Source organism: Diaphorina citri, unplaced genomic scaffold, assembly GCF_000475195.1.
Source record: "Diaphorina citri unplaced genomic scaffold, Diaci psyllid genome assembly version 1.1 scaffold854, whole genome shotgun sequence".
Classification (NCBI taxonomy): domain Eukaryota; kingdom Metazoa; phylum Arthropoda; class Insecta; order Hemiptera; family Psyllidae; genus Diaphorina; species Diaphorina citri.
The window spans coordinates 50,127-60,586 of NW_007378286.1; positions in this window are offsets into that span (position 1 = coordinate 50,127).

Genomic DNA, 10,460 nt, shown 5'->3' on the forward strand with positions numbered 1-10,460 from the left:
CTTCCATTCAGTTCCATTCCATTCAGTAGCATGGGGTGATTTATAGAAAAAGTGGAAGGAGAAGAGGAGGAGGAGGAGGAGGAAGAGTAAGAACAGTCGAGAGAGAAGATAGAAGTGTACTTTTCAGTCTCATCCCAGCAGTGTACAGGAGAAAAGGATTTAAATATGAAACCCAAACTTCATCATTTCTGCGCTCGGAAAAACCTCAAAACGGGCCTGTCGTTTTTTGGGGTAGAAAATTTTCAAAGGTATGCAAGAAAAAGGCTACCTACATACATGATAAAATGGATAGGTACATATATCTAAAGGCAGATAATTTCGGTATTTGGGTGGGTGGGTGTGGGTATATGTAAATGGTTTGAATAACATGGGTCAAAAAAATACACAGACCCTGGACCCCCCCATTTGTCTTGTCAAACAATCTCTTTTTTCACCCACCCCCGACCCATATTTTGACCCCTTTCCCATACTTTCAAACTCATTTTCTTTTCTTTATTAATTACAGGGGATTTTTGGAGGGCGAGATTAATTCACATCCATTAATGGGGGGATCTATCTAATTATACATTTATCTACCGACGTATAACGTAAGATTAGCTTCTGTAAACTTGTAAAGGGATTTTTCCAGTCTCATTTTGGGAGTTATACCTACGCGTAAAAGAAATAAGATAATAGGAATTATTATGTGTATTTACCTATGTAGTTACGAGCATACGAACTTTAAATGTGCTTGAACCCATAAAATACACAAGTCCCTGTTTAGACTGCTCCGCAGGGGTGAAAGGACTTTTTAGTATCATTCGTGCAGGATTTATTAAACAAAAAGTATTCTCTTCTAAAAAGGATTTAGGTTCGTTTGATGAAATCTGAGGAGTTGGTTACCTACTCTTGATATGGACATAATGGACTGTATGTACATAATGGACTGTATGGACATAATGGAGTCCAACATCAAGTGCCACTTCAAAGTCTTGTTTTAGGACGGTACCAACACAAAGTCTCATTTAAGCATTGCTCAATCAGTCTAGGTAGCTTGAAGCGTAACGTGTCTGCCTTCTGAGCGCTGGGTTGCGGGATCGATTCCAACCCGGGGCGGATTGTATCCTGATAAGGTTCGTTCTCGGAACGGCTGACTTTCTCCTATCATGTCTTCCTTCTCTGTTCGATTTCGGGCCGATAAGACCTTGGCTTCTATCCAGCATTTCTCATACTTTCTTCTGTTTCTTTTTAGGTCGGTACATTTGTTTCAATTTTGTTCCACTGATATCTCTCCCTCCCTTCCTCCCTCCTTCTCTTTCTCTCCTTCTATAGAATTTAGATAGATAGAATAGAATAGAATAGGATAGGATAGAATATAATAGAATTATCTACTCTTTACAATGCAGCGCGTGTGCCTTGTAAGCTTTAGGCCGCTAGGTCGCGGGCTTGGTTTGAATAATAATAATAATGATAATAATAATAATAATAATTTTGTGTTCCTGTTGACTTTCTTTTGTTCTTGGAACGGCTAGTTTTCCTCCTATCCTGTCTTTGTTTCTCCCTTCGATTTCGGGTCATTGTTCCCTTTATTCTAACCTCTTGCAAGAACCTCTTTACTCTAAATCTACTAAATCCCAGGTCTGTATCCAGGATTTATCGCAGGGAGGGGGAGGGGGTCCAAATCCAAACATTGCCTCATGAGGGGAGTAGCATTTTAGGCTTCAAATATCTTTCGTACCTACCTATGTATATTACCAAATTTAGGTGTCTCCCCTAAAAATGGCCTTTTCATAATGTCTATCTGATCTAGGTATCAAATCAAAAAAAAAAAAAAAATCAAATCAAATCATGGTATCTCTGTGTTAAAGCAGAGAGCTTTCTCACAACTTTGTGGGTATCACAGTATTACAAGTCTTGCATTTACTCAATCATCATATTTATTATCGCTCGTCTCTTCGACATGTAATGCCGCCACTGGTCGCTACTCGATTAAAGTAGCTACTCAATCGTCCTCACGAGGCTGAGTGCACCCCGAACTCCAAGCACAGAGCCGAAAAAAAACCTCGGCCCCGCCGGGAATCGAACCCGGACCTCCTGCGTGCAAGCCTAGTGTGATACCCACTCGGCCACGGAGGTTGTCTATCTGATCTATTCCAGATCAGCTGTGCAGGCAGATTCTACTTTGACTTGTACCTATCTACATATTTATGTATTCCTTTTCTCACACCTCACACCCTATTGCTGGGGCAGCTGGGAGAGCACCTACTACCATAATGGGAATGAAAATGGGAGTGAAGAGGGGAGGAAAATGAAAGTTAAATAAAAACCAACTTTCCAACGTACATATATACCGGATGTATCAAACGGAGGTACCCTGTAAATTAATTTAAAAGAAAAAAAAATAGAAAATAATCTGTTTAGCCCCCCAGACAAACTACACCACTGATTCAACTTTTAGAAACTTGATTAAAAAATATCAAAATAAATTAATTGAAATATTTTTGATCCCCCACTGCCCTTCTCTTCGTGAAAGTCTCTTCGAAGTATAAATAAAATAAAAGTTTTAGCAAGAAAAAAAAAGAGAGGAAATTTTGAATTATTTAGAAAATAAATAATTTAACAAAATTATCACTAATTTTTTGCTCAAAAATAACTCACCGTGTACCTCCATACTAAAATACCTTACTTTTTTTTATTACCTATTAAAAAAAATTGATAGAGTTTTCTTCTTGTCTCCTCTGATGTTCTTTACTTTTTTCCCATCACTTTTTGTAAATTCTTCCCTGTTTTATAAAACCAAAGTTTTTCATTTCCTTCTTTTTTTTTACTTTCTTCTTCTTAAAAAAAAACTGACTTCACAAAGAATGTGGAAGAAATTTTAAGAAAAGAGTTAGGTAGGTAATAGCTTTTTCTTCTTAGAAGCAGGGACCATTCTTCAAGTGTATCTAAGGATTCTAAGGCTTTTTTTTTATTTGTTATTATTTTTTTTTAATGTGCTAAACGTACTACCAAGGTTGGATAAGACTCTTAAGTCAGCTAATATTAAGTAGTGTATTTTCCTTTGGGGAAACTCTCAGAAACGGAACCGATTCCAATGGTGCGCCATCTTGGATTTCCTATATTTTGTACAGGACTACAGGCGCTATTACACCAAAAGAGGAGATACGAGCTTCAGAAGAGGGGAAATTCCGAAAGGAAAATACAACAGACTACTATCTAATCATGTTCTGTATGGGTTTCTATATTGGTTCTATAAAAAAATGTAGAAAGATAAAAGAATATATTAGAATAAAAGTTCTAAATTCTATATAGAATAAAATAATGTAAAATATATTAGAATAAAAGTCTATAGGAATATTATTACACATTTATTATTATTTCTAAATTATTTACAATGGTGTTATCGGTTGTGCATTTTCAACCAGACTAGCAACAGATACCCGTATCATATTCTATTTACATAGCTATTTTCTATTTCCATGCTCATTTACATAGATAAACACATACATTATTTACTAGACATGCAATATTTACATAGATAAATACATATCAACTATGCCAGCGGTTCCAAAACTTTTTTTTAAGCGGCCCGATTTTTTAATTGTCATCGCTCCGCGGCCGCGGCCCTTTTACTGTATTTTATGTGCTCTTCCCGGGGATCTTGTATTCACGGTCCTCTGGGGGGCCGCGGACCCCAGTTTGGGAACCACTAAACTATACATATTAGACATTTTATTTACAAAAATATGGATATACCTAGGTACATAAGTTATATATGGGCCTGTGCATATTTACATAAATACATATATATTAGACATTTTATTTACAAAATAAGTATATACCCGTACACTTTATGTTTGTTTTGTAGTCCCGCGCGATCTATATTCAAAATTGCATGCACGATGTCCCTACGGATTTTTTCGCGTAGGAAATTTATAGCCAAATTTCCATCGTATAGGTAGTTATACAATAGACAATGTTTTATATATATTGTGTAGAAGTATAGTAGAACCTCGATTATTTCAACTTCCATTATTTCAAAATTTCAGGATTTTCTCGCGTAGGAAATTTATAGCCAAATTTCTATCGTATAGTTATACAATAGACAATGTTTTATATATATTGTGTAGAAGTATAGTAGAACCTCGATTATTTCAACTTCCATTATTTCAAAATTTCAACTTTCTATTATTTCAACTCCAAAATCCATTGTTTTTTTCTATCTTTCAAAGGATAATGTATCTTATCAGAGGAAAAGATCATAGAAAGTGATTATTTCAACCTCGATCATTTCAACTACCCCGGTCCCAATTAATCTCCCTTTAATCGAGGTTCTACTGTACCTATTCCCTCGTATATAATTGTTGTATAGTGGTACCTACTCTGTTGTATACAGGGCTCTTGAAAAGTCGTGGGACTTCAGGAAAACGCTGCTTACATAAGTTTGTCGTACGACTTTTGAAACACCCTGTAGATATAGTAGGATAGATACCTCTCTCCCCCTTTTTCTCTCTCTCTCCTCATCTTCATTCTCTTCCCTCTCTCCTCTTCTTCCCCATCCTCAGGAGCACAGAATGTCCTAATGATCCCCCTCCTTTTCTTTTTCCTCCCTCTTCCCCTCTTTCTTCCCTTTCCTCCTCTATTCTTGATAGCAGTTAATAGCTTGATTCTTCTCCCTCCTTTTCCCTCCCTTCGACATTTTCCCCTCTTCTACCTCCCTCTTATTTCTTATATTCTATTATCTTCTCCCTTTTTTCTCTTAATTTCTCTCCCTTTCTCGATACAGCAATCTGATATCTTTTCTCCTTATCCCGCTTTTTCCCTTCTCTCTTTCTCTCTCTCTCTCTATTTTCTCTCTCTCTCTGTCTTATTTCTTTAGTTTTTCCCTCGATTCTCTCTTTTTCCCTTATTGATCCCTTTCGTCTCTCTAATTCTTCTAGTTGTTTCCTTCATTTTTATTTCCCTTATTCCCTCCTTCGTTCTTTTCCTCTTTCTCCTCTCCCAGTTTGTCTCTCCTTTCTTTATCCTCTGCTTTCTCCTTTTTATATCCCCTTCTTTTATCCATTCTTTCTTCTCCTCCTCCTCTTCCTCTTCCTCCTGCTCCTTCTCTAAATATTCTTTCTCCTTCTCCTTCTCCCTCCTTTTCTTCTCTACATCTTTAGCCTCTATGCCCAATTCTTTTCTTTATCCACCTCCTCCTTTTCTTCCTCCTCCTCTTTTTCCCCCCCCTCCTTCTTTTCCTTTTCATTCTTTCTCCTCCCGTTCTTAATATTCTCCCTCCCTCCCCCTCCCCTCCCTTCTCCACTTCTCTAATAGGTCGGTAACATATGGCGCTTATACGGTTGTTCAAATGGGTTCAATATGTTTCTTCCTCCCTCCTAATTCTCCCTTCCGAGTCCCTCCCTCCCATTTGGTTTTGTACAAACTCAAAGTTACATTATAACATGCCGGATGGATTTCGTTGTATGGATTTCGTTATATGATGTTTCGTTATAACGATTCCGAGGAGTATCAACCGTTTGTTTCTGTTTTCGATCCCGGCCTGTTCGGTGCCCGAGGCGTTGGGTGGAAGAGAGCGCCATTCCTTTTTTTTATGGTCGCCTAGTCGCCCACAGCACTATTGGATGGCACCAGATTTTTTTATTATTATTATTTGTAAAGGACTTTAGGGGTTTTACTTCGCTTTTAACAACTAAGGCCAGCCACTCACTATCAGGTAGATCTGACAGACTGACAGGTACACCTGATCTGACAGACTGACAGGTACACCTGATCTGACAGACTGACAGGTACACCTGATCTGACAGACTGACAGGTACACCTGATCTGACAGACTGACAGGTACACCTGATCTGACAGACTGACAGGTACACCTGATCTGACAGACTGACAGGTACACCTGATCTGACAGACTGACAGGTACACCTGATCTGACAGACTGACAGGTACACCTGATCTGACAGACTGACAGGTACACCTGATCTGACAGACTGACAGGTACACCTGATCTGACAGACTGACAGGTACACCTGATCTGACAGACTGACAGGTACACCTGATCTGACAGACTGACAGGTACACCTGATCTGACAGACTGACAGGTACACCTGATCTGACAGACTGACAGGTACACCTGATCTGACAGACTGACAGGTACACCTGATCTGACAGACTGACAGGTACACCTGATCTGACAGACTGACAGGTACACCTGATCTGACAGACTGACAGGTACACCTGATCTGACAGACTGACAGGTACACCTGATCTGACAGACTGACAGGTACACCTGATCTGACAGACTGACAGGTACACCTGATCTGACAGACTGACAGGTACACCTGATCTGACAGACTGACAGGTACACCTGATCTGACAGACTGACAGGTACACCTGATCTGACAGACTGACAGGTACACCTGATCTGACAGACTGACAGGTACACCTGATCTGACAGACTGACAGGTACACCTGATCTGACAGACTGACAGGTACACCTGAAGCCAGTAGCTCACGATTGCCTGGTCACCGATCCGGATATCAACCACCGCAGGCCTTCTTTCAGTGATCCATGGAAAACTGGTGCGTTTAACGTTCTGTCACCACTGGCTTCTTTTCCACGTGAAGCGTTGCTTAACTTCAGTGAACCATTGAGAATTGGTATATTCAACTGGTTTATTCAAAGTGCTATCGCCTCTGGCTTCTAAGGACTGAAGAGGCTTGTAGCTACACTGCTCTAATGGCAGATAGCATGGTTTTTATTGATAGCAATATTAACCGTTCAATGAGTTTAGGGGAGGGAAGAAGGAGAGGGAAGTGGAGAGGGAAGAGGGAGGGAAGGAGTAACAGGAGAGGGGATACCATATTGGACAGGGAGGTTTCTACCCTCTTCCTCCTTTCTCTACTCCTGTTCTTCAGCCTGTTCCTCCTCCCTCTTCCTACTCTCCTTCTCATCCTTCCCTTCTTTCTCCTCCTCCTTCTCCTCCTTCTTCTCTTCTTCCTCCTCCTCCAATCGAACAATAGGGGGAGAAAATACATCTTTTTATTATACTGGCAATAATGTAATAAATAGAATTTATGGAAGTTCATTTCTTTCCATTTCTATAACTATGTGGCGTGATCTATTAGTCAATAAGTTCGGCGAAAGGTTTAGTATGGTGCTTTCGAGGGCAGTAAACAGCACAAGTTCCTCTGGAAAATAGCACAGAAGTTTCATTTCTCCAAATAGCAAGTGCCTAATAGCTCAAGTTCTCTTACTTTAAATAGCACAAGTACATACCTACTCCTAAAATAATATCTATACTTACCTGCAATTTCGAATGCAGAGGCCATAATTATTATGGTCGAATGGACATTTGCTTGTTCAGGCTGCGTCTTTGCATCTCCACCAATATTAGTGGAGATGTCAATGTTACTTGTGAAATCAAATTAATGAGCTTCTCATCTGATTTTTACTCGTAGATGTTTTATTTGTGGTGGTTTCAGGTTTTGTGGAATTCAGGTTTGTTTGTGGAAAGATCAGGTTTCAGGTTTGGTTTCAGGTTTTGTGGAATTCAGGTTTGTTTGTGGAAAGATCAGGCGTTTTAAAACATGTTTGTACAAATACATTAGACCTTGTTTGGACTGCGAGAGAAAAGGCGAATTGTTCGACTTGATCTTTAGAGAAATCGTGAGGATCAGGACTCAGAGATTGTTACATTCTGGAAAATATACCCTTGGTGCCATGGTCTAATGTGGGGTATGTGCATATTTGTTTTTCGTTGAGCTAGGTATCTAAAGGAACAAAATTTGTTTGTTTGTTTTCTCCCTTTTGCTTGATCTAGCTGTTGAAGTTTGGAAAGTTGAAGAGGCGTTAAGATTTATTTAGGCCAAGCTTTTACGTTTGCTGATAAGTAAGTCGACTGTAAAATACAGACATTTTCAAATGTTTGCAAAAGTTGAGGGCTTTTAAACAGGGAGGGTCTAGCCGCACATATAGGATGTCTTTTTTTCCAAGAGGTGTAGAGGTGTGATAGAGGGAACTGTAACTGCTGACGTCTTACTGTCCCGAATCATTTCGGGACAGTCAGGAAAGCCAGTCGTTCCGACAACGAATCTTATCTGTTTAGGATAAAGTTCGCCCCTGGTGGGAATCGAACCCGCGACCTAGCGCTTACAAAATTACAAGACAAGACGTTCTTCTCTCCAAGCTTTTCAGATCCCTTCTTCAATAGGCGCTTCCATGAGGTATATTACCTAGGTAGGTACTCAAAGAAGCACAAAATGACTACAAAGGATAAATGTCTGTTATCGTTAGAAAATTCCATGCTAGATAAGTAGAAATTAATGAAAACTACCTACTATTTGTATTGCTACTCAAATTTCAACTCGTCGAAAGTGCTTAGATAATCTTTCAGAAGTTAGTATTAGAAAAGAGAGCGTTAGGTAGCATGCGAAAATCTTGTACTTTGCTCTTCAAGTGAAAATCTCAGATTTTGTGAGTCGTAAGCTTTCTCTGTCTGTCTCTCTCTCTCACACCCTCCTTCTCTCTCTCTCTCTCTCTTGAAAGCTAATTTTATCCTCTCTTATCACAATCTGAACTAACACAAGATTTTCGAGAGGCTCTTGAATTTTTAACTCCCTTCCCTCCTTCTCCTTTTTATTCCCCTCTCCTCCCCTTCTCTTCTCCTCTATTTCCCCCTCTTCCCATTTCTTCCCCTCTATTGCTCTCTCTTTCCTTCTTCTCCCTCATTATTCACGCTTTTCTATCTCTTTCTCCCTTCTTTCTATTTTCCATTTCTCTCTCTCTCTCTCTCTCTCTCTCTTTCATCTCGATCCGATTACCTCTCTCTCTTCTCTTTTTTAACCCTCCCTCCCTCTCCGTATCTCTTGTTTTCCCCTCATTATTCACGCTTTTCTATCTCTTTCTCCCTTCTTTCTACTTTCAATTTCTCTCTCTCTTTCTCTCTTTCCCTCTCTCTCTCTCTCTCTTTCTCTCTTTTCCCTCTCTCTCTCTCTCTTTCATCTCGATCCGATTACCTCTCTCTCTTCTCTTTTTTAACCCTCCCTCCCTCTCCGTATCTCTTGTTTTCTCAAGTTCCAATTCCATCTTTCTCTTTATTTCCTCTCCTGGTTTTCCTTCTCTCTTCCTCTCCTTCTCTCTAAAGCCGAGAGGAAATATTTTATCTCTCCTTTTTTTTTCGTTTGTTTATTTTTTGTACACTCATTTGTCGCATTTGTCGTTATCTCTCTCACTCCTCTCTCCCTCTTCCTCTCTTTCCTTCTTCTCTCTCTCTTTCTTTTTCGCTATGCTTTCCGCTTCTCTCTATCTCTCTCCTCCTCTTTTTCCTTTTTTTGCTGAATTTCCCCCTTCTCTCTCCTTCTCATTAATTCACATCCATCCATCTCTCTCTCTCTCCCTCTCTCTCTCTCTCTCTCTCTCTCTCTCTCTCCATCTCTCTCTTTTCCATTACCACAGCAGAGAAAATATTTTATCTCTCTTTTTTTTTTTTTCGTTTGTTTGTTTTTTGTACACTCATTTGTCGCATTTGTCGTTATCTCTCTCACTCCTCTCTCTCTCTTCCTCCCTTTCCTTCTTCCTCTCTCTCTCTCCTCCTCTTTTTCTTTTTGCTGAATTTTCCCCCTTCTCTCTCCCTCTCATTAATTCACATCCATCTCTCTCTCTCTCTCTCTCCATCTCTCTCTTTTCCATTACCACAGAGTTTTAGAGGATGTGTTTGTTTTATTTGTGACACACCAGGGAGAGAGAGGGAGTGAGAGACACTGGACATATGGAATGTGAAATACTAAGGAATCATAGGTACTCACTCTCCCCTCCAATCACACTCCCTCTCCCACCCACAATTATTCTCTCCCCTCTATTAAGTTTATGATAAATTAGAGCCCACCCCATTTATCACATACTGGACATATGCAATGTTGAATACTAAGGAATCATAGGTACCCAATCTCCCCTCCAATTACACTCCCTCTCCTACCCACAATTATTCTCCCCCCCCATTCAGTTTATGATAAAGTAGAGCCATATGATAAAGTTTTGGAATGGGTAAATGGGTATGGACAATGGACATATGGAATGTGAAATGCTATGGAATGGGTATGCTTCATCTTACGCACACAATATTGCAAGGAATAAATGAGATAGGATTGAGAGTTTGGAGAAGAAGGAGGCAGAAGAAGAAGAAGGAGGCAGAAGAAGAAGAAGAAGAAGAAGAAGAAGAAGAAGAAGAAGAAGAAGGAGGAGGAGGAGGCGGCTGTAGAAGAAAGGACCCATGGAGAAGGAAGGAAAGAGTAATGGGGAGAAAGAAGAAGGAAAGAGGGGAAAAAAATGCGGAAAGGAGAAGGAAAAGAGGTCTGATTCAAAAGGCCGGGCTTAGCATGGGGTGATTTATAGAAAAAGTGGAAGGAGAAAAGGAGGAGGAGGAGGAGGAGGAGGAGGAGGAAGAAGAAGAGTAAGACCAGTCGAGAGAGAAGATAGAAGT